General features: G+C 43.0%; 1 long non-coding RNA gene across 3 annotated transcripts in view; it reads left to right on the top strand.

Annotated features, from left to right (window-relative positions):
• Positions 1–545: 545 nt before the first annotated feature.
• The window catches only part of LOC309843577, a 45,316-nt gene continuing 21,709 nt past the window's right edge, over positions 546–24,152 (top strand). For 2 of the 3 annotated variants that reach the window (XR_014300224.1, XR_014300225.1), the window contains exons 1-4: positions 546–777; positions 14,084–14,242; positions 14,621–14,795; positions 14,970–15,050. This is a non-coding gene — a long non-coding RNA (uncharacterized lncRNA). Of the gene's footprint in view, positions 778–3,567; positions 3,644–14,083; positions 14,243–14,620; positions 14,796–14,969; positions 15,051–24,152 lie in introns of all 3 variants that reach the window. The other variant, XR_014300223.1, reaches the window with a different exon arrangement.

The following is a 24,152-nucleotide window of genomic DNA, read 5'->3' on the forward strand; positions in this document are numbered from 1 at the left end:
GGAGCGGAGGTTGAGGGAAATGAGAGAAGAGTTCTCATTGCAGCCCTATCTCCTGTAATTGGTGATATCTGGGTAAATTCCTGAGACTCCGCTTCCTTATCCGTAAGAATGGCCATAATGTTATATACCTTGCAGCTTGTAGAGATTGAATGAGAATGTAAGCACTGTGCTAAGACAAAGTAAAACTCAATTAAAATGAGTTCTTTTCCTATTGTTTTAGAATTACACCATATAATTTGGCTCCAAAAAACAAGATTCACGTAGAAAGCCCTCTCATATGAATCCATTCAAACTCTCATAACCCTTTTTTAAAGTAAATATCCCTGATATGTATTTGTTTTTACAGCAAATTAAGGCATTAAGATTTTCCCTGAGGCAATAACAAAACAATGGCCAAGTCAGATAAGAATGCAGGAAGTATTATGCCTAGTCCCATAACCTAACCACTAACCCACTCAACCTTGCCCTTAATGAAGTAATGTGGTAAATGGGTGAAACATGGGAAATTTTGGAACTTCCCTATATATCCAAGGGAAAAGGCCCTGCAATCATGTGGTTTCATAAACCTAAACTTTCTATAATGTGTTTGGAAATTAGATAATCTGAAATAAACAGTAACCACATTTGCAAAGGGTTTCCTCGGATCTTTTTCTTACATATCAAGACGTTGAACCTCAGAAAAATTGTGAGTCGGGAATGTCAGATATTTTCACCTGTTTTACAAATGAGGACACCGAGGCCCGGAGCAGTGAAGTGAAGTGACTGCTTCGCTATCCTGTAAGTTGTTTTCTTTTTGTTTTTTAAGATTTACTTATTTGAGAGAGAGTGCACGTGCCTGCTCACACGTTGGGGGTGGGGCAGAGGGAGAGGAGCCCAGGCAGCCTCCCTGCTGAGTGCAGAGGGGGCTCAGTCCCAGGCCTTTGAGATCAGAACCTGAGCGGAAACCTAGAGTGGGCAGGCACCCCGGTATTTTAAGTTCTTAAGGAACAGAAAGCCATGGCCCAGTATGGCTCACCTCCAAGGAATCTGTTTTTGTTTGCCGAGGTGGGAGGCGAGCACAAGAGGGAGGTGGGAGTAAGAAGGTAGGGGGTTGTGTTGAGGGTGGGCAGCAGGGCAGAAAAGATTCCTTGAAGAGTGGAGTATGGCTTTTGCCTTCTGGTCAGTTGTGGCATTAAAGACTTAGTGCCTGTGCTCACAGCTCCAGTTTGTTGGGCTAGAGTTAAATAAATCGCACTGGAGGGGGAATGAAATCTCATGTGAGATTTTAAAACATTTTGGCAAATTCACAAGGAGCATTTTTGGGATTCACCCAATTTTTTTCTTGATTTCAATATGCCTTTTTTTTTTTTTGGCTTCAGTTTTTTCCTGTTTTCTCTATTTTTTCTGATAAAATTCCAATTTGAGGAAGTTGGCAAATTATGAAAACACTTATATGAAATTCAGATTTCCTTCCTCCTGTATGTATTTCAATATTTATTAATACCTGGGAAGCATAAAGTTATTTTAATGAGGATCCTTTAAGTAATGGGATTGGCACTTTAAAGGTAGAATTGCTATTTTGTACATGATGACAAGTCATTTGGATTCTTTTTTTTCTTCAGATGAAATTTGAGTGTCCTACTAAAGTTGAAAAATGAAAAAAAGTATAAGTAATACTTTAGGAAACTCTATAGCACAGACCACTAGGCGATAATGTATTTTATTTGACAACCTACTACCAAGCGATCTTTAGTTACTAACTTTTAGACTCATTGATCGTAGATGTTTATAACAATAACACAAAGGGACAACAAGATTCATTGAACAAATACACTTGATAAATGTTGCTTGGGCACAGCTGAAACCATGATAGAGAAGCTCCTGCCCCTAAGAAGCAAACATTCCAGTACTTCCTGAAATATTTCTTTTTTTGTTAAGATTTTTATTTATTTGAGAAAGAGAGAAGAAGCAGGGGGGAGGGGCAGAGGGAGAAGCAGGCTCCCCCCTGAGCAGGTAGCCCAATGTGGGGCTCAATCCCAGGACCCTGAGATCATGATCTGAATTGAAAGCAGATGCTTAACTGAGCCACCCAGGTGCCCTCTCAAATATTTCTGATCATGAAATAATTTGTTCATATCTTTGGAGTTGAATATTTTATTGTATCTAAAAAAATTATAAATCAGCAATTGATTATAACATGCTAAATGTGATCCTTCACTTTGTATTAAAGAGGCCTTGAAGGAGGAACCATATCTCAGCCAGCCTTTTATAGTTCTGTAATGACCAGCCCAGTGCTTTGCTTGTAACAGGCACTCAGTAAACACTTGTGAATTCAAGTTTTTGGATGGAATTATTCAGAGAATTTGATAAACTGACTGCATTAAGTACCAGAATTTCTTAGATAAAAAGATATTTTTCATTCTAAATTCTGTGTTGCTTTTCAGGATCAAATATGAGACTGAGGTGAATAGGCCATCAATCTGTTTGAAAGCATATAAATCATCCTTTTCTAACTTTAAAGAAGCAAGAACAAAGCTATTTGAACATTTTTTTTCCTCCTATAATGACAGCTCTGGCCCTTGTCATTAGCTCATGATTGTTACAAAGCAGTAAAACCTGGTCAAAACAACATAGGTGCCTACAGGTCAGCACACATCAAATCTCAAATCCCAAATAGGTTGTAAGAGTGATTAAGATTGGATTTCCATAAGCTATGACATTTAGGAATTCCCTACAATCACAAATAGTACTCACTGGTAGAGTGAGTGCTTTAAATGAACTTGCCTATCTGAAGAGCATCAAATATCCAGATAATAGAAGGGCTTATACCCTCCCTGATAAAAACAACTATCTCTGTGGAGACTTGTTACCCTCTTCTAATCTAAATATGAAGCTTGAAGCCTGATATTTGCTTCAGTTACTTGTCTGTTTCTTCCAAGCCCTATATGGATCTGACAAATGATATGATTTCTTTTTTTTTTTAAGATTTTATTTATTTATTTGACAGAGAGGGATCACAAGTAGGCAGAGAGGCAGGCAGAGAGAGAGAGAGGAGGAAGCAGGCTCCCCGCTGAGCAGAGAGCCCAATGTGGGACTCGATCCCAGGACCCCGAGATCATGACCTGAGCCGAAGGCAGCGGCTTAACCCACTGAGCCACCCAGGCGCCCCTGATATGATTTCTTGAAGCGAGGATTATTAGGATCATATTTTGTAACAGTACTGACTCTACAGACTTTATTCTCTTTTATACTCAGCACATTTCCATCTCTTTTGTCACTATTGCTCAAATAATTTAATAAAATTAAACTGGATTGTCTGGATCCCAATAAAATATAAGTAACAAAGCAGGCTTTCCTACCTTGCCCATTGTGCTGAGGACTGACCAGCTGTAACATTTCACAGTTCTTATTTAGAGAAGAGCCAGAGGTGGTGGCCATTGACTCTAAGACCATCCAGAATATCCAAAGCATCTTGAACAACGAGTGGCGTGCTGGTAAATGTTTAACAACCAACTCCCTGAAAAGGAAAGGAAAGAACCCTGATTTATAGTGTTTGTTGATTTCATGGTACAATTTCTCCCACCGTAGCTGTTTTCAGGCTGATAATGTGAACTCTAGGAACCCACTCTTGGGAAGAGGTGCCACAGTGGGCTCTCGCCACTCGGTAGGTATGACTCCATCACACCGCTCAGTAAAATAAAGCACAAAATGCATCATCTTTTCACAAAACCGCTAAAAAAGATTCCAAGGTCTGATCTGATATAATGATCGACAGAAAGGCATTCCAAGACGTGTCTCAAAATACAAAGCCCTTACGAAGTAAGAGGGATGACATTTCTCCGACCCAGAAGTCATAAAAAGAGAAAGTTCAAGACCTCAGCTTTGGTAACAGAGTTAAGTGTTACTATTTTTCTTTATCAAGATATTGTCACCCAACGTTGTATGATTTTGACGGGTGGACCTTCACTCGTCTTAAGAGTAGAAAGTGTATTATTCCTTGTTGTCAGGCAATACGTATTTTACAGATGTGGGTTTTTTTTGTAAGTAGAGTTTATCCCTCTAATCAAAATGTTTAAATATTAATCAAATTGCATTGCATTAAAAATTTGAGAAAATATAGCAATTCTCTGACTTCTTAGAAAATGTGTAATATGATGATGCCTTCACATTCCCTGGTTTTTCATTTAGGACATTAAGAAAGACTTTAGACTGATCTGTAAAACTCTGCAGTGCACTGAGGAGTTATTTAAATAAATTGAGCTGCAGGGATCCCCCACTCACTGTTGTGTGGTTTGAGTATTTAGGTTGGCTTTTTATATTTCTCCTTTGGATTCAGCCTTTGCACCTGCTGTGAGCTGTCACTTGCTGTCTGAGTGACGGCCTCTGGCTCTTTCACTGTCTCCTCCCCATTTCTAATTTGCTGCTTCCAACCTGCTGAGGGCTAGGAAACAAAGCAGCTAGCCCACCTTCTCTCGCCTTATGTATTGCATAAACTCGGAGAGAGGGCCTGGGGGGAGTTAAAGGGCAATGATTTCCATCCATCAATTCTGACAGCTAGTTTCCCTACTGGAACTGAATCTGTACATTTCTGAAGACAAAGGGGAAAGGTACCAGCGTGGCTCTTGTCCTGTACCATTGACGTTGGGGCTGAGATCTATACTGGCCACAAATTCACTAAGATACTACTATTTTCTCTCATCTTGCAACACCTTGAAATATTAAGTGTCTTTTTTCCTGTCTCAGAACGTCACAAAGAATAGACCCATCCTACTATTCGGAGTTGGATTCCAGACATGAGATCTGTCCCCTCTGCTCCCCTATTCAGAGTTCTCTATTGCCTCTAAATTGTCATCTGTACTCACATCGGGAAAGACAATTCAGCCTACAGTTTGGGATCTTTCTTCTCTAGCCTTCCCCCTCCTCTAGCCACCATAGGTAAATCTTATGCACAGAAATGATGTGTAGATCTTAAGTGTATGATTCAATGAGCTTGGATCAAGGTATACATTTGAATATCCATCATCCCAATGATGATATCAGACATTCCGTCATCCCAGAGAGTTGTCTCGTGTCCCTTCCAATCAATTCCCACCCCTCACAGGCAGTTCCTGTTCTCATTGCCTGTTTCTGAGTTTTGTCTCTGACTTCTTTGGCTCAACATGGAGTTTTGGGGATTTAGCCATCTTGTTGTACATATTAGTGGTTCATTCCTTTTTACTGCTGAGTACCACTCCAATGTATACAGACACCACAATTTGTACATCCATACTCCTGGTGATGGGCACCTGGGGTGTTTCTGGTTTGGAACTATTATGAAGAATACTGCTGTAAATATTGTAGGATAAGTCTCTGTGTGAGCATTTTTTTTTTCATTTCTTTTTTTTTATCTCTCCTAAGGCAAGCACCTAGCAATGGAACTGCTGGGTCATAGGATAGGTGTATAATTAACTGAATTTTTTTCTCAACATCTTTTTTTTTTTAAGATTTTTTGTATTTGTTTGACAGAGAGAGAGATAGCAAGAGCAGGAACACAAACAGGGCAAGTGGGAGAGGGAGAAGCAGGCTTCCCACCCAGTAGGGAAACAGATGCAGGGCTCAATCCCAGGACCCTGGGATCATGACCTAAGCTGAAGGCAGATGCTTAACGCCTGAGCCACCGAGGCTCCCCTTTTCTCAACATTTTTAAATGAAAAATTTCAAATATGCAGAAAAAGTGGAAAGAGCTATACAATGAACAACCGTTTTCCAGTACCTAGCCCCTAAATTCTACAAGTAGCATTTTGCTAATTCACTTTATCACCTACCGCATATCTATTCCTCTATTTACCCATCAATTCATCATCTTTCCTGATGCATTTCTTTTTTCTTTTTTTTAATATTTTATTTATCAGAGATAGAGAGAGAGCGAGTACAGGCAGACAGAATGGCAGGCAGAGGCAGAGGGAGAAGCAGGCTCCCCGCCAAGCAAGGAGCCCGATGCGGGACTCGATCCCAGGACGCCGGGATCATGACCTGAGCCGAAGGCAGCTGCTTAACCAACTGAGCCACCCAGGCGTCCCTCCTGATGCATTTCTAAGTCAGTTGCAGACTTCAGTCTACTTCTAAATACTTCAGTATGTATCTTGCTGACTAGAGTTCAGTATTCGTTTACAGATTTTTTTAAAAAAAGGTTTTATTTATTTATTTGACAGACAGAGATCACAAGTAGGCAGAGAGAGGTGGGGGAAGCAGGCTCCCTGCTGAGCAGAGAGCTCGATGCGGGGCTCGATCCCAGGACCCTGAGATCAGGACCTGAGATGAAGACCTGAGCTTTAAGCCACTGAGTCACCCAGGCGCCCCTCATTTATAGATTTTTTTTAGATATAATTTATATACAGTGACAAGCACCAATCTTAAATGTGCTTTTGATGAGTTCGGGTAAATATAACCCAAACTCTTACCAAGATACAGAACATTCCCATCATGCCAGCAAGTTCCCTCAAGAGAGCTCCCTCTTTCCACTTAACCCCCACTTCCATTCACCATATGCAACCACTGTTGTGAATTGTGCTTTTATCCAAAGTTAGTTTTGCCTGTTCTAGATCTTCATATAAGTGAAATCATATCATGCGTACTCTTTGGAGTAAGGCTCCTTTGACTCAGCATAATGGCTTTATGTTGCATATATAAGGAGTTATTACTTTTTCTTTTTCGCCAAAAAAATGGATATACCACACCACTTGTTTAGCTATTCTTTTGTTCATGGACACCTGGGCTGTTTTCAGTTTGAAGCTGTTATGAGTGAAGCTGTTAGAAATATTTTCTTTTTTAAAATTTTATTTAAATAATCTCTATACCCAGCATGGGGCTTCAACCCATGACCCCAAGACCAAGGGTCGAATGCTCTTCCGACTGAGCCAGCCAGGTGCCCCACCTTTTTTTTCGGTTATAAATATTCTTTTTTTTTTTTTAAGATTTTATTTATTTATTTGACAGACAGAGATCACAAATAGGCAGAGAGAGAGGGAGGAAGCAGGCTCCCTGCTGAGCAGAGAGCCCAAAGCGGGGCTCAATACCAGGACCCTGGGATCATGACCAGAGCTGAAGGCAGAGACTTTAACCCACTGAGCCACCCAGGTGCCCCTGTTATAAATATTCTTATACAGATATTTGTTTTCATTTTTCTTAAGTACATCATTTATCATTTTTCTTAAGTAAATACCTAAGACTAGAATTATTAGGTCAGAGAGTAGGTATACACTTAGTTGTGCAGTTGTGGGACTGTATTTAAAGTGGTCATTCCATTTTACCCACAAGCATGTATGAGAGTCTCAATTGCTCCAGACACTCACCACACTTGGTAAAGTCAGTTTTTTAAAATTTAGTTAGTCTGATGGTGTGAAATGATGTCTCATTTGTGGTTTTATCTATATGTTCTTTTTTTTTTTCTTAAAGATTATTTATTTATTTATTTGACAGAGAGAAATCACAAGTAGATGGAGAGGCAGGCAGAGAGTGAGAGAGGGAAGCAGGCTCTCTGCTCAGCAGAGAGCTCGATGCGGGACTCGATCCCAGGACCCTGAGATCATGACCTGAGCCGAAGGCAGCGGCTTAACCCACTGAGCCACCCAGGCGCCCATATATGTTCTTGATGGCTGATGATATTGGCTATGTTTCCAAGGCCATTTTGGCTATTTGTACATCTTCCTTTTTGAAGTGGTTTCTCATTTTTAAAATGGAGTTTATTTTTTATTGTTGGATTGTATTGGTTCTTTATATATTCTGTCAGACATACATTTGTAAATATTTTCTACCAGTCTGTGACTTGCTTTTTTATTTTTTTAACAGTGTCTTTTGAATAGCTATTTTCATTTTGATGAAGCCAAATTTATTACTTTTTTATAGTTAACACTTTCTGTGTTGTATTTAAAGGAAACATTGCCAGTTTGAAGGTTGCAAAAATTTCTCTGTTTTCCTCTGTTAACATTACAGTTTTAGCTTTTACATTTAGCATGGTGATTTTTCAAAGCCTTTTCTGAAGTCCAGAAAACACTACCAGTACATGTATTGGTAAGATACAAAAGTGGGAACCAATAACTGAGTTCATTATCTTTGTCTTAAATCTTCTGGATTCTCTCTTGAACCATTTGTTTATAATTCTAAATGCTACTCAAATCATGGTTGTTCTCGTAAACAATAAGAAGGAATTCGTGTCTCCTCATTCCTAACACCGGGAGAAAATTTATTTTGTAGTCCCGTTGCTCTGCTGGATGAATGCTTCCTGGTTTGTGAGCTGAGCCAGAATGGGAGTCCACAGGGCAACACGCAATACATTGCAAGACAGGACGGTTTCAGGCACGATGCCCCAACAGCTGTTGTGTAGCTAGTTTGCCTACTTTGAGTAGCAAAATTTTCTTTCTTTCATTTTTTAAAAGATCTTATTTATTTATTTGAGAGACAGAAAGAGCACAAGCAGGGGGAAGGGCAGAGGGAAAGAGAGAAGCAGGCTCCCCACGGAGCATAGAGCCCTTACATGGGACTCGATTCCAGAATGCTGTGAGATTAGGACCCGAGCTGAAGTCAGGCGCTCAACTGCCTGAGCCACCAAGACACTCCTTTAGTAGCAGAATCTTGATTAAAATTGTCAAAGACTCCTGGATCAGCTGCATATTCTTAATGTAATCTTAATATTTGGAACCTTATGACGTTTTATTAACTGACCGCGGTGACAGTACACTATAGAATAAACGTGTGTGTGTGTGCACGCGCACACTCACGTACACGCGTGTTCATAGTAAAATACACAGACTATTTCTTCCACGAGGTCTCCAGCCTTCCTTACTGACAAAATGGGAAAGACCTTCAAGAATCGCAGGGACTTTTCTCTCCTTGGGCGGCTTTGTTTCCGTTCCCATGATGCCAGGTCTGCAACCGTCTGTGGCTCCTTCATCATGCAGTAGTGGCCGGGGGACAATGGCTTCCTTGTGTCCAGACACTTAACACCAGTGGCAGAGAGGGTTCTGGCTGTCTCTGCGCAGGTGCTCGAAGCTCAGGTTTTTCACTTTTCTTTTTTCTTTTTGACTCTTTACCAAGCTCTTATCCATAACTCGAGCTAAGCTCATATTCGTCTCACAGAGCAAAAGGAGGTCCCCGTGCCTCCCGCGTATCCCACCCAATTCCTGGGCCAGTCGCCGTTTCGGTCCCCAGAACAGCAGCTAGGTTCTTGAGCTCTTCTCTACCCTTTTGCTCACGGTCTTTAAATGACAGCAGCGAGAGGGTTACGTACTTTTTGCTTCAGCTGCTGGTAGAAGACAGTTTCTCGATATTCGAAATTGAGCAGGTTTGAGAGTTCTTGGATATCGGCATTCTGAGTCTTGACTTTTAACACCCCTTTGATTCCAGTGGCTTTGCCCCTCATCGTGTTCCACTTGGTTCCCAAAAGACACAGCCTCTTTCGGCTAGTAGGATTTGCTTAAAATAAGATAAATATTTTATTAAAAATATATTCCTGGGGCGCCTGGGTGGCTCAGTGGTTTAGTATCTGCCTTTAGCTCAGATCATGATCCCAGGGTCCTGGGATTGAGTCCCACATCAGGCTCCCTGCTCAGCAAGAAGCCTGCTTCCCCTTCTTCTGCTTATGTTCCCTCTCTCCCTCTCTTTCTTTTTCTCTCAGTCAAATTAATATATATATATATTTTTTAATTTATTTCCATCTTTTAATAAATAGAATTCCCATGATGCCGAATAATCAGGTGAACTAAAATTTTAACTTTTTAACAGTTGTTTCAAGCTTCTTACCAGCACGGCCTTTGTTGAGATGCCTACTCCTTTAAATTATGCAACCATTAATAATTCTCACTCCACAACTGGTTTAGCTTAGTCTAAAAATATGGACATTTAATTATACCAAAGTCAGTAAATACGACCATTTTTTTGCATGAGAATTCTTGGGAAAACATTTTAACCATCGAAAATATCATTAATTTAAAAACTAATTAGACTAAATAAGATTTGGCAAGTTCCACCCTAAAGACAAATCGCTCATATTTTTCTTAATTTGTTCATGCACGTTACCATGGAGACGGTGAAGTCAAAACACACAAGCCAGTGTATTGTTCAGCTCTGCACTTCCTACTATAGATTTGATTAAGTAATTCTGGCCTACTCATGTTGAGAATCTGAGAACATAGCATTGTTTCTTTTGTAAAAACATGGTCAGCATTCAGACGTGATCAATAAGGCAAGAGGAATTCGATCTTATTTGTAATCTTTGCTCCTTCTAATGTGATAAAATAAGAAGGAGGTAAATTGCTTCCTTCAATTAGTTATTTTTGTGGTAAAGGTAATGTCTCTGATTCATTCTGCAGAACAGGGGGGCTTGAGCTTGTAAAAAAGGCTGAAAAAACTGATTCTTTGGTGAATGAGGCAGGTGTCCTTTCAGACTAACGCACCAAAAAAGGCGATTTGTAGGCTCATTTCCTTTGCAGATGCCTTGAATATTACTCTTCATCTTCCTGCCCTACATTATACTTAGAACAATAAGAAAATGCACCTCCTTTTTAGGAAGGTATGTTTGTGGTCTTGTGATTTTTTTCTTTTTCTTTCTTTTTTTTTTTTTTTAAGATTTTATTTGTTTGCTTGACAGAGATCACAAGCAGGCAGAGATGCAGGCAGAGAGAAAGGGGGAAGCAGACTCCCCTGCTGAGCAGAGAGCCCAATGTGGGGCTAGATCCCAGGACCCTGAGATCATGTGTGGTTTTGTAATTTTGCCTTTTTGAGACCCACTCGTGATGTGTTTCTGCTCTCTTATGATAACGTTGCTTCTGTCTCCCCTGGAGCTCACCTAGAAACTCAAGATGTTATGGTCTCTATATTCTGTTTCTTTTGCCCTTAAGACTGGCAGAAGAGCCATTCCTAATACTTTCATGGAACCCGTTTCATGAAGGATGTCCCCAGCAGCTTAACAAAGATAGGTTCTGCCCACACGGAAGTCCCTTTTCTGGCAGTTCATGAGGACATAGAAACAAAAACGCCTTAGATTTGCTTTGTTTTGTCTTTTGAGTGAATTAAGTCTGAATCCCAGAGAATATCAGAGACCATCCCGCCGGGGCCCTCTCCGCATGGAAAACTAAAGGGATTCTCTTTAGGACATTACTTTCTTTGTATCCGAACACTCCTGGGGAATTTCGAAGCTGACCAATGGTAACAGTCGGCTTCCTAGCCAGGGTTTTATTCAGCAATGGTCAAGTCACTCAGGCAGCTGAATAATTCCAGTCCTTTTCTAAAATTGTTCCTGCTGCACCAAACAATGAAATGATTTCATCTCGAGTACAGAAAAGCCTCACTCTTTAGGTTTTCTTGCTTGACTCTGTATGGAAAATATTTCAAAAATAGCTCATTAATGTATTTCTTTCCAATAATTAAAACATGAATATTTAATCCGATAATTACCTGTCGCCCCAGTAGAAGAACGATGGGTACAATTTCTAACCGAGTCATAGAGTACGACACAGGCTCTGCGATCGCAATCACAGAAACGCTCTTTCTCTCACAGCCCTGAACTCGGAGCCTATACCAGATGTCCGTGGCACACATCTCAGCCCTGGTTACTCTGTAAATACCAGCGTTGAGAGTGAGCTCATGGGAAAGGAACTATCCGTTCTCAGCAGCCCAGTAGATGGTGTGTTGGAGAGCTCAGAGCTGAAGCAGGCCACCTCCCCCCTGCCCCATCTCACTGCTTTGGAGGTGGAGGTGGGGGGGACCGTTCCTCTGCCTCGGGAAACCTCGGCCCTCCCCTCCAAGGAGAGCTGGGACAGATGGGCAGTGTACTTGACAAGGAACCCCTGAACCCTGGCTTCAACGCCCTTCTCCTGTACTTTAAAAGCAGTACTGTATTTTTTAAGTGTTGGAACTGGCAGCTTTGCCGGTCACTGGCTCCAGTGAACAATCCTCCATTCAAATCCAGCAGCCCCAGCCCAGATCTAGGGGAAAGCCGTGCTGAAGGACACAGAGGGAGGCCTCTCTGCCCTCCACCATGCGGAGGGCGAGGGTTATGTCAGGCGCCCGAAGATTCCAGAGCGGCGATTTCCGCGGAGTTTTCATACAGCAGCTATTATACCAGTTTCACAAGGAGGATTTACGAACTGCAAGGAAAAAAAAAAAAAGGCGACGAAGAAGTTTACCCTAGTTGGCTTCCTTTTACTGGTGCCACCAAGGTCTGAGCCTCCCCAGATCTCCTCCAAGCGGGAGGCCTGTCTCCCTCCCTCACTGGAGGCCTCTTCAGCCAGGCCAGATTGTGTAGTACTAACATTTCTAAGTAAACAGCAGAATAAAATGTCCCTTTCAAAGAAGCCAGGGCAGAGTGGAGGTGAGGGAGGATTGTTGGTTGCAGTAAGACAAGGAAAGACAGAAGAGCAAAACAGGAGGAAGAAAGGTGAAGCATCTGCTGATGGGTTTAAGTCCTGTAAGACGAATGGGTTTGACTAGCTGCCCGTGACGGCGGTACCTTCCAGCACACACGAGTACAGGCGCACACGCACGCGTGCTTCCCTGGGCAGCCCACTTCACTCAGCCTGAATCCTTGATGCGTTTCCCAAATCAGCTATAACAAAGTGCCAGAAATTGGGTGGCTGATGGGGTGACTAGATGACTCAGTCTGTTAAGCGTCTGCCTTCGGCTCAGGTCATATTCCGGGGTCCTGGGATCGAGCCCCACATCTGGTGCCCTGCTCAGTGGGGAACCTGCTCCTCTCTCTCCCTCTCCCTCTCCCCCAGCTTGTGCTCTTTGTCTCACCTTCTCTCTCAAATAAATAAGATAAAATCTTTAAGAAAGAAAGGAAGAAATTGGGTGGCTGAGGACAACAGAAATGTGTCCACTCACAATTCTGGAGACCAGGAGTCCAAAATCAAGGCCTTAACAAGGCCAGGCTCTCTCTGACAGTTCTAGGGGAGAATCTTTCCTTGCTTCTTGCTTCTGGTGTTTGCCAAATATCAACCCTGCAACATACCCATCTTCCCCACCAGTCCTCAGCTCATCTTCCCTCTGTGTGTCTGTCTCTCTGCATTGGAATTTTTCTTTTTGATGAGGACACCAGTCCCCTCGGATTAGGGCCCATCCCGAATGGCTTCATTTTAACTTGATTAGCTTTGTTAATTGCTCTGTTTTCAAGTAAGGTCCCCTTCTGGGATACTAGGGATTAGGACTTCAGCGTATCTTTTTTGGATGACACAATTCAACCCATAACAGGTCCACATTTGCGAAGCACCTCCCACTACTTTGTGCTTAACCTCCTCAAAGGTTGTTCAGGGTAGCAGGGCAGGGAGGAAGAACTTCTCAAGGGAGATGAACCTTTAGATCAGGGCACTGGGACAAATAGGGGGAGGCTGGTTTTTCTAGTATGCTGGGATGTAGACTTAAAAGCATCAGGAAGGAATAGACCTCTTGTCTCCTGGGGACTCTGTGTACCAAGCCTGTATCCGGCACTTTCGTGATCACCTTGTGTCTTCAACAGCTGGATCACCCACTTCATTTTCACTTTGCCTTTTTTTCAAATGCTCCTTGAAGATTTTTGCCCCATAGATGACTATGGATATGCTTTAGTACATAACATCACTCCATGGTACGCCTGGGTGGCTCAGTGGGTTAAGCGTCTGCCTTTGGCTCAGGTTGTGATCCCAGAGTCCTGAGATTGAGTTCTGCATGGGGGGGGGGGGGGTCTTGCTCAGCAGGGAGCCTGCTTTTCCCTCAGCCTGTTGTTCCTTGCTTGTGCTCTCTCTCTGTGTCAAATAAATAAATAAATAAAATATTAAAAAAAAAAAAGAAGAAGAAAAGAAAAGAAAAAGAAAGAAAGAGAAAATAACATTACCTGGACAAATTCTTAATTTTGTAGATGAAGAAACTGAGGGCCAGAGAGGCCAAGTGATCTCTTCCAAGTTGTACAACTTACTGGTGTCAGAGTAGGGCTAGAATCCAATTTGTCTGACTCCCACTCTAGCAGTCTTTGTTTCAATGTTGCCTTCCTATTTGACCGAACATTATTCGCAGGTAGGAAATAAATTCAACCTTATTTTAATCCTACTCTTCTACAGAGATGAAATCAAACAACTTCTTAATTGTTTGTCCCCAGGACGGGAGCAAATTGCATATGGCTGGAGTATAATACGTATTTCTTGCGCCAGAATAACCCTGCCCTTACTGAGGCCTGTGTGGAAGATGGAAGTTCCGAGAGACCTGGATACAGATCCTGTCTTGAAGGCGTTCATTGTCTTGTAACAGATTCAGAAATGTAAGGAATTAATCAAGCTCTAATGGAATTAGTGTCACAAGAAAGATTTTGAACAAGTCTAGAGGGACCTTGACAATGGCTAACAGTCATATGGGTCCCATGGACAGATTTACAAGGCATGGTCAGTGGAGCGGGGAGGGTGGGGGTGGCCGGCGGGTCCAGGAAGGTTTGTCCAGGTCTGTGATGGCTGACTGTGTAGGGTCCTTGGGGCAAACAAGTCATGAGCGTCAAAAAAGGAGAAAGGAAATGTAGGTTGGAGCCAGTTCCTTAAGATTCTTCATGCAATACTAAATCATTTAGACTTTGTCTATGGGTAATACAGGTCCAAAGTTGGTTTCAAAGCAGGGAAATGACAGGAATCTGATTTCTCCCCTTCAGAAACAGGGAGAAGGTGAGGCTGAGACCAAGGAACCCTTGGAAGCACCAAACCTCACCGCCTTCGACGCCCAACACTAGTCCAGGACCTTCGAGCAGAAACGAGCAACATCAGGGGACACCCCCAACCCCCATTTGGGTTCCAGATCACACCCTAGGGCTTCCAAGAAAAGCAGAGGTCCGTAGTAAGCACTGAATACCCAGTTTACCTGTGGGAAAATCCAGCTCCAATGCTGCAGAGAAAGCCCCTGACACGTTGTTAGGAAAGTGTCAGCAGGAGGGAGTCCCTGACATTTCAGAAATCCCTGTCCCCCTCTCTTTGTCCTTCTCAGTCTGTGTCGTTAATTTCCAGGCCGTCACCATAGCAGGAGCCAGGGAGCACCTCGGCATGCGTGTGGGAGTGTGTATCTGGCGGGGCCTCTTGGAGCCATAGGTATGTTCTGAGTTTCATACCCAAGTAAACTCTGAGTGGTAGACGCAGCCGCTTTCCTCCAAGGTTAAAAGCAATAAGACCGTCTTTGTGCCTTTGTGGTCTGACTTTTCACAGGCTATTATGAAGGGTTGGGGAGGTGGGGTGGGGGAGAGCTTAATCCATATAATTTGCATGTTAATGTCCGGTCTAAAAATATTCACTGCGAGAGGAAAAAACATTCTTTAAAATATGCTTCAGGGGAACAACATTTCAGTTCTTGTCATCCCAGTGCCTAGCAGTAAGGGAAAGGACATCAGCTCATTGCAAATTAATTTCATTTATTACAAGCTTTCAGATCCAACAGTGCTACTTAGAGTTTTGGTAAAACATCATATTTTTACACTTCTTAAACCCGGAGTAGATTAAGGAAGCTCAGAAAGAGATTCTTTCGAAAATTTCCATTCTTCTCCTCCACGTGCTGGGAGCCCCAGACTCTGCGGCCCACGGGGGTCCTCCACTTGCCGCCCCCAGTATTTCCTCAGGAGCAAAAATTAAATGGGGATGCGCTTTCCCGTCAGTCCTTTTCATGACAAAAGAAAAGGAATCCATATTTCCATAATCAGATACATAAGGAATTTTGTGATTTATGCAAATCAGGATACCAGTTTCTCCTCCTAAAGGGAGAAACAAAATTTGTCTTTGAGGAAAATAGCATGGGCAGCTAGGAGTTCAGTCTCTCTCCTCTAAAACTTGTCTGAGATGGTGAGCCCCCTGGGCGTTCCTGCAGGGTGGCCTGAAAGGGACTGCTGTTACCTGCTGAATCACCCTCCCCACATCCTGGCCCTCCTGCCTGCTCCCTGGGGGGTGTCTGCCCTTTCAGTAATGGCCACACTTGCTCAGAGAAAGATGAGGTCAGCAGCTGCGTGCATGTCAAGGATGGCCAGAGAATGGCCTCTTCACATAAACTGGGTCCACCCTCAGGAGGTAGGAAGACTACTACCCTTTCCAGTGTACTTAACCCAGCAATTTGGGCAAAGGATGAATAGAACTTGGAGGTTCTTCATGGCTTTCTTCACAATTTCCATTCCCTTAATGTCTTGCGAAAATAAAACCTTTTAGGTCTCTCTCTAAGTCTTTAAGGGTGAGGAGGGTAACACAGGAAGCTTTAGCAATAACAATTAAACATACAGTGAGAGTGGAAACTAGGGCAAAACAGATCAGGAAATCTGGATTCTGGGTTTAGCCGTCATCTTCCTGTATGATCTGAGGGCCATCTGTGGAATGTCCTTCTTCTTGGGGATATTGCATTAATTCACAGAGATACATACTATTGATATGTTTCATGAAAAGAGAAGGGTGACCGAAAATATTTTCTTAAAGCAAGTTCGATCCCCATTGTGGGACTTGAACTCATGACGCCAAGATCAAGAGTCACATCCTCCCTGACTAAGCCAGCAAGGTACCCCCCAGAATAGTTTTGGGTGGTTTTTTTTTAAGATTTTATTTATTTATTTGACAGAGAGAGATGACAAGCAGGCAGAGAGAGAGGAGGAAGCAGGCTCCCCACTGAGCAGAGAGCCCGATTCGGGGCTCGATCCCAGGACCCTGAGATCATGACCTAAGCCGAAGGCAGAGGCTTTAACCCACTGAGCCACCCAGGCCCCCTCAGAATAGTTTTTGATAGCAAATACAGAAAGGAACTGAGAAAAAGGCAGAGGTTGGGTGGCGGGGGAGAAAGGAATCAGGTCACAGACCAGTGTATAGGAGAAGGGTATGGACGATCAAAGGACTTGTCAGCTCAGAACCAAAGGGAGGAAGCCCAACGTAGTTTTGCCCCAGCTTTATCCAGAGCCAGAATAAGCAATCTTCTGCTGCTAGATCAAAGCATGAGAAAAACACAAAGCATTTTTGGACAGAAGAGAATTTTTTTTAAGATTTTATTTATTTATTTGGCAGAAAGAGATCACAAATAGGCAGAGAGGCAGGCAGATAGAGAGAGAGGAGGAAGCAGTCTCCCTGTCAAACAGAGAGCCCGATGCAGGACTTGATCCCAGGACCCTGAGATCATGACCTGAGCTGAATGCAGAGGCCCAACCCACTGAGCCACCCCGGCACCCAGAAAAGAATTTTTTAAAGACAAGATGGCATGTGAGCATCTTTTTTAAAGCCTTATTGATGCGTGCTCGCTCAAATCCGTTGACTTGTCCCTCTTGGCAGATTTATTTGGTGAGAACACATGTCATCCCGAAGACACAGTAACCCATAGGGTACCTTTAACTAAAGATATTTATGTTGTTGGATTTTTATCCCAAGAAACACTGGGAATCGATGAGCTTGCTTTCTTCTTCCCTGTTTCAGAGCGATGTGCATTGCTGTCCTCAGCCGGGGTTCTGAAGAGTGCACGTGTTGGCTGTGGCCATGACAGATAATCAAATCAATAAACATTGATGGGACACACCCTTAGATTTTAGGTGTCACTTGAAGACACAAGAAAAATAAGTCACGGGCCCTGCCCTCAGAAAGAGGCAGATGTGTAAACAAGCAAATTATAACACAGCATCCTAAGTGCCATGACACACCATTGCCAGGGCATCCAGGAGGAGGAAATGATTAACTCCTTCTGGGAAGGCTTTGCAGGAAGGACAAAGATGTGGGGGCAGAGAGATTTTATCACACAACCTCTTGAATTATTTATAGAAGTGTTGTTTTTTTAAATGTGGGGAGGGGAGAGTTTCATGATCAAATAATTTCTACAGGCCCCTTATTGTAAGATTTACTATTACAGGTAATTTTAGTTAAGTTTCTTAATCTCTCTATACTTTTATTGGTTTAATTATAGACTGATGATAGGAAAACACACCTCATATCATTATTGTGATCGTTGTAAGATATATCTATATATACACAGATACACACTCACACACACACACACCTCTAATAAGTGGTATACCCTATTCCCACCCACCAGGAGACAAAATAATTAGGGTTTGTGTATGATGACAAATAAGCCAAGAAAAAAAATGACAAGGATTATTCTAACATTGAAGTGGTATCTTGAGTTCTTTTCTTTCCCAAAATGAGAAAAAAAAAGTCAATAGTGAGAACAGAATATCTTTATGGCACATATCATCTGACAAAGACACGTTAATAAATGTATGTTCAATGAATTCCAAATAGTCTTCTTCAAGATCAAGTTCAAAGATGACATTAAAAAGCACCTCCATTTGTGTGACAGGATGGGTCAGTGACGGGGGATAAACAGATAACACTGCAGGGCTGTAGATGCTGGGTGAAATGAATGCTTTTGGAATCGGACAGCTTGCTTTTTTATTTTGTAAGACCCAGAATGGAAAAATGAGAACTGTTGACAGTGCTTCGTGGAAGTACTCTTGAGTAAACTAGGGATAACATTCCACCAAATCTTTAGCAACAAAATATTGCTAATTTTAATTGCACTGCATGGGCCTGCTCTTAAAGAAGAGATTTTACATTTTTAAACCTTGCTTTTTTTTTTTTTTAAGTCTGTGTATGTATATGTGTATGATGTATTCTCTATGCCCAACTTGGGGCTTGAACTTATAGCCCCAAGATCAAGAATCACACGCTTCTCTGACTGAGCCAGCCAGGTGCCCCTATGAAAGAGTTTAATATTAATAACTTCTATTTTTTTTAAGGCCAAATAGTTCAAAGCATTGGCTTTGGGGTCAAATATGCCCAGGAATTGAAATTCCAGCTCTCACTCTTAGGTGTAGGATTTGGGACAATTCACTCTTTCTCCCTCTCTCTCTCTCTGGGCCCTCATACGTAAAATAGAAGCACTATTAACACCAACTTCACAGGAGATCATTGGAGGATTTAATGAGCTCACACATGTAAAGCACATAGCTTAATACCTAGCACCCACAAAGTCTCCAAAAGTAGCTCTTCTTATAATTACTGTATTATTCATTCTTATGAGAGCAGAGAGTATAAAGGAATTGATTCTGGAAAGAGAAAGAGTCAGAGATGAATTCACAGAAGAAAAATATGTACAGTGCCTGCTAAGATGGCTATAATTTTTTTTAAGATTTATTTATTTTTGAGAGAGAGCATACACACGAGTGGAGGGATGGACAGAGAGAGAGAATCTTAGGCAGACTTCCTGCTGAGTGTGGAGGCTGATACAGGACTCTATCCCACCCCCCCTGAGATCAACGGTCCTGATCCACGGTCAAGTGTCGGACACTTAACCCACTGAGCCAGGTGCCGCTATATATTTTTTTTTTCTTAAAGAAGATAACAAAGTCTGGTCAAGAATATGTAGGAATTAGTTTCACATTTCCTTAAAAAGTTAAACACAGAGGTATGATACAACCCAGTAATTCCATTCCTAGGTATACACCCAAGAGAAATGGAAACATATCAACAATAAATCTAGTATATGTATCTAGCAGGTTTTTTTTTAAGATTTTATTTATTTATTTGACAGAGAGAGCACAAGCAGGGCGGTCGGCAGGCAGAGGCAGAGGGAGAAGCAGACTCCCTGCTGAGCAAGGACCCCCCCCTCCACATACACACCAGTAATGCAGGACTTGATCCCGGGAGCCTGGGATCATGACCTCAGTGGAAAGGAGATGCTCAACTTACAAAGCCCCCCAGACGCCCACTAGAAGTTTTATTCTATTTTTTTTTTAAGATTTTATTATTTATTTATTTATTTATTTATTTGTCAGAGAGAGAGAGAGAGAGAGAGTGTGCACAAGCAGGCAGAGTAGCAGGCAGAGTAGCAGGCAGAGGTGGAGAGAGAAGCAGGCTCTGTGCCAAGCAAGGAGACCGGCGCAGACCTCCATCCCAAGACCCTGGGATCATGACCTGAGCTGAAGGCAGTGGCTTAACCAACTGAGCCACCCAGGTATCCTTAGAAGTTTTATTCTTAATAGCCAAAAAAATAGAAACAACCCAGATGTCCATTAACAGATGAAAGTATAAACAAAATGGTGACGTATCCATACAATAGAATATTAGTCAGCCATAAGGAGGAACGAAGAACTGATCTATGCTATGACATGGATGAATCCTGAAAAAATTACACTAGCTGAGACAAGCCAGTCACAAAAGGCTACATATGGTATGATTCCATTGATACAAAATATCCAGAAGAAGGAAACCCATGGAGACATAAAGTAGTGGTTCTCAGGGACTGGGGGAGTGGAGATTAGGTAGTGACTGCTAGTGGGTAGAGGGCTTCTTTGTTGGCTGACAGGAATGTTCTAGAATTAGGTGGTGGTGACAGTTGCACAAAACTGTAGATGTACTAGAACCACTGAAATTTACACATCAAAATGATAAACATGTGAATTATTTCTCACAAATTTAAGGTGGACATTCAAAGACAAATAAGGATAGGCCAAGCAAAGGTAGAGGAACAGAGACACCCAGGCTGAAGGAAAACCTAAGGTCAAAGTTCGAAAGCAAACATAACCAAGGTTTATTCAAAACACGGTCAGAACCTGGTTTCTTTTCTTCCTGATGAGCATGGAACACATGGAGCCTGACACAGGGCTAAACCCCATGAGCCCTATGACTATGCTACCCAAAGTGTGGCCAGTGGACTGTGGATTGTTTGCTACGTTCAATGGTCCTATAAGGAAAGAACTCATGGGTGAGTGAACTGGTGAAATGTTGGCAACTTGATGCTGCACTGTCAGCGGCCTCTTGTCCTCGGTCAGGATGTGGAGCCGGTGTGGTGGTTCTGCTCTCGGGGTGAGTGACATGTCGGCTAAGCTGCATGCTAACCCGCACAGTAGGACCACACAGCCGACCTTGAGAGATGGGAAACAAAACAGCTGGTTCTTCACTTAGTGCAGTTTGAGGAGCACTGTCATATGGGATGCATTACAGGGGGTATAGGCTAGAGAAACATGTTGGGGACAAAGTGGGAAGGGCCTCATTAGTAAAATAGTTTGGGATCCCCTGTTTGTCCATAATTTTTTTTTAAGATTTTATTTACTTACTTGACAGGCAGAGATCACAAGTAGGCAGAGAGAGAGAGGTAGAAGCTGGCTCCCTGCTGAGCAGAGAGCCCAATGCAGGGCTCGATCCCAGGACACTGGGATCATAACCTGAGCTGAAGGCAGAGGCTTTAACCCACTGAGCCATGCAGGAACCCCTGCCCAGAATTTTTTAACTAGGCTATACCTTGTCATGCACTGTAATTTTGACACTGTGGCATGTTCGAGCATGGATTATCCGTGCAGCCTGGAGAAAAGAGAGCAGTGGGGCAATTGTAGGGGAGAGAAAAATCTTCAAATACAAAACAAAACCAGACAAACCCCCCTGGGAAACAAGGGCGGACCCACTCCTCTTGGAGCCAGCAGCAAGTAGACGGAAACAGTCCCAAAGGTTAAAAGAGACGCAGCATCCAAAGGTTTGTTTCTATTTACTGAAGAAGAGAAACCAGAATAAGCTGCCTCAGGAAGAGAAAGAGTTGAGAGCTAGGTTAGTGGTCGAGACACAAAACGGAGCAGGCAGAGGAGCGGGAGGAAATCTCACAGCTCACCCTCCCGCAAAGGGAAAGCACCAAGCCAGCCAGCTTCACGTGTGGGAAAATACTCAGCCTCTCAGAAGAAGAGCGTTCTATTGATTCCAGACATTGTTATTCCTGCGCGCAGGGGGGATGAAGGAAGGAGAGGAAACCAAGGTATTGACAGAAAAACCAGCTTCTACTTTTCTCAAATGTCTTGAATGTCACTATGAAGCAACCGCGAGACTTCCCCTGTTGTCCTGTGTTGACTCATTCATCCCACCCTCCCCGGCCCCCTCTCCCTTGGGCCAAGGCCATTTATTTAACGTCTTGTTTCGTTAAAGCTGATGAGAGTTAGTTTCAGAGCCGGGGCCATGCTAATGTAAATGCTTGTTTGTCCCGATGGCGCAGAATGAAGGAAGTTCATGGTTCGCACAAGTAAAGCAATGTGTCATGTCCTATTGCCAAGAGGTTGCATCATTTCTAAACTTTCCGGAAGACTGGAAGGATGAGAGGTCATCTATGTTTATTTTGTGAAGTTTGGCCTACCAGGAAATGTGTGGGTACAAGAGATATTTTAGGCCCATGAGACTCTCACTTTAGAAGCTGACTCCAGCAGCCTGTGCTATAAGCTTCAGTCTCTTAACTGAATCTTTGAAAAGAGTGGCAAGTTGTGAAGTATGCAAGGTTTTTTGGCTGTGCTAGCAGAGCCACGTAGAAAACGCTGTTGCCAAACAGAGACTAGAACCAGATGACAAAGACTGAAAACACACACCATGTATTGACTTTCCTATGAGATACTTGTTAAGACTTGATCCAGTACTCTTCATTTCTAGAATTGCATAATCACTTACCAATCCCTATTAATTACATTTGTAAATTGACCTTGAAAGAAGATTTTTAAACAGAATTTTTCGTGCTGAGTTTCTTTAAGAGTATAATGGAATTATTTCCACAAGGAAGAAAAAAAAATGCTTTAAGGAAGTGATATCTAGCATACAGCTGTGGGGTTTTTGTTTTTGAAGATTTATTAATTTAGAGAGAGCTTGCGGTGGGGGGAGGGGTAGGGGGAGAGGGAGAATCCCAAGCAAACTCTCCAGTGAGCAAGGAGCCCAATGCCAGGCTGGGTCTCTCGACCCTGAGATCACTACCTGAGCAAAGCCAGGAGTCAGGCTCTCAACTGACTGAGCCACCCAGGCACCCTTAGCATACAGTTTTTTGGTTTTTGTTTTTTTCAATTTTATTTATTTATTTGACAGAAATGACATGGCGAGAGAGGAAACACAAGCAGGAGGAGTGGGAGAGGGAGAAGCAGGCTCCCCGCTGAGCAGAAAGCCCGATGCAGGGCTCCATCCAAGGACCCTGAGATCATTTCTGAGCCTAACGAAGACACTTAACGACTGAGCCACCCAGGGACCCGTAGCATATGGTTTAAAAGATGAGATCATTAGTGACCCACCAGCAACTCCGTTCCAGCCTGCTCATGGGCATTTTACTTGCGGTCTTCACATTCTCTGTAATCCAGAAGATAACAATATTCCCTCCAGGAGAAACAGCTTTTCTTTACTTTTTTTTTTTTTTTTCATGTGGTTCTGGAGGTGGGGGACTACCAAAGAAAACATCACTCATACACACATTCCCCGCATGGACCCCCTCTCAACGAACACGTGTACCCTTTCCTGTCTGCATCACACATGAAGCCAAGGGCAAGCCCAGAAGCGGGAGTTCAATATACTCACACAGAGGGGGAGGGGAGGCCAAGAGATGGGAAAAAAAGATCGGTTCTATCCCTAGGATGCACAGGAGTGAGCCAGTGTTCCACCTCTGTTGTTTCAGCTGTCTGAGTTGAGTTTCTGTGACTTGCAATCAAACGAATCCAAACACCAGAACTCAAGGTGTTCATCTCCCTAGTAGACCGTACTCCTCAGGGCACCGTTCTGGAGAGGGGCGGGGGGAGCAGCAGACTGGAATAGTGCAATGAGGAATACTAGCTAGGGAGTAGAGTCTACATGACTGCCACCCCCTGGAACATACCCCATTTACATAAGCTATGTGTGAGTGGCGCCCCCTGGAGTTGTGCAGGGTGAGAATGGAAGCAATCCTAAACTCTCCTTGCTATACCCATCAGCGCCATTATTTCTCCACATACCTCCTGCTGCTCGGGTTTGGGTAAGCTCGCTTCTTCTCCAGCTTCCCTTCCTAGCACTGCTATTCCCGCCACCACCATGGCTGGTTTTCATGAAATGCCTCTGAGAAAGGAAAATCTCTGGGTCCTCAGTGTCGGCACCACCTTCTCTGTGGAGAATCTTTGAGCGCAATCTCCAGGTAGAACAAGTCCACAGCGTCTTCTTACAGCAGATGGGGGTCATTCGTTTCTACCCAATTCCTGGCTCCATGATTCTTGCCCTAGAAACCTTTGTATTCCCCAATTTCCTAGAGGCTACAAATTTCCTCCTCAAAAATCATCCTCAAGTCACAGGCCCTTCCATTTTTTTTCGGTTCCGTGATGGTTTCTTCTTTGACCTGTCCTCTCCTTCCACTTTCCACATACTTCCAGGTGTGAAAATCCATCTTTCCTCTCTGCTTTTAATGTAACAGTCACTCAGAAAATGTACTACCTC

Source organism: Mustela nivalis, assembly GCF_964662115.1.
Source record: "Mustela nivalis genome assembly, chromosome: 1".
Classification (NCBI taxonomy): domain Eukaryota; kingdom Metazoa; phylum Chordata; class Mammalia; order Carnivora; family Mustelidae; genus Mustela; species Mustela nivalis.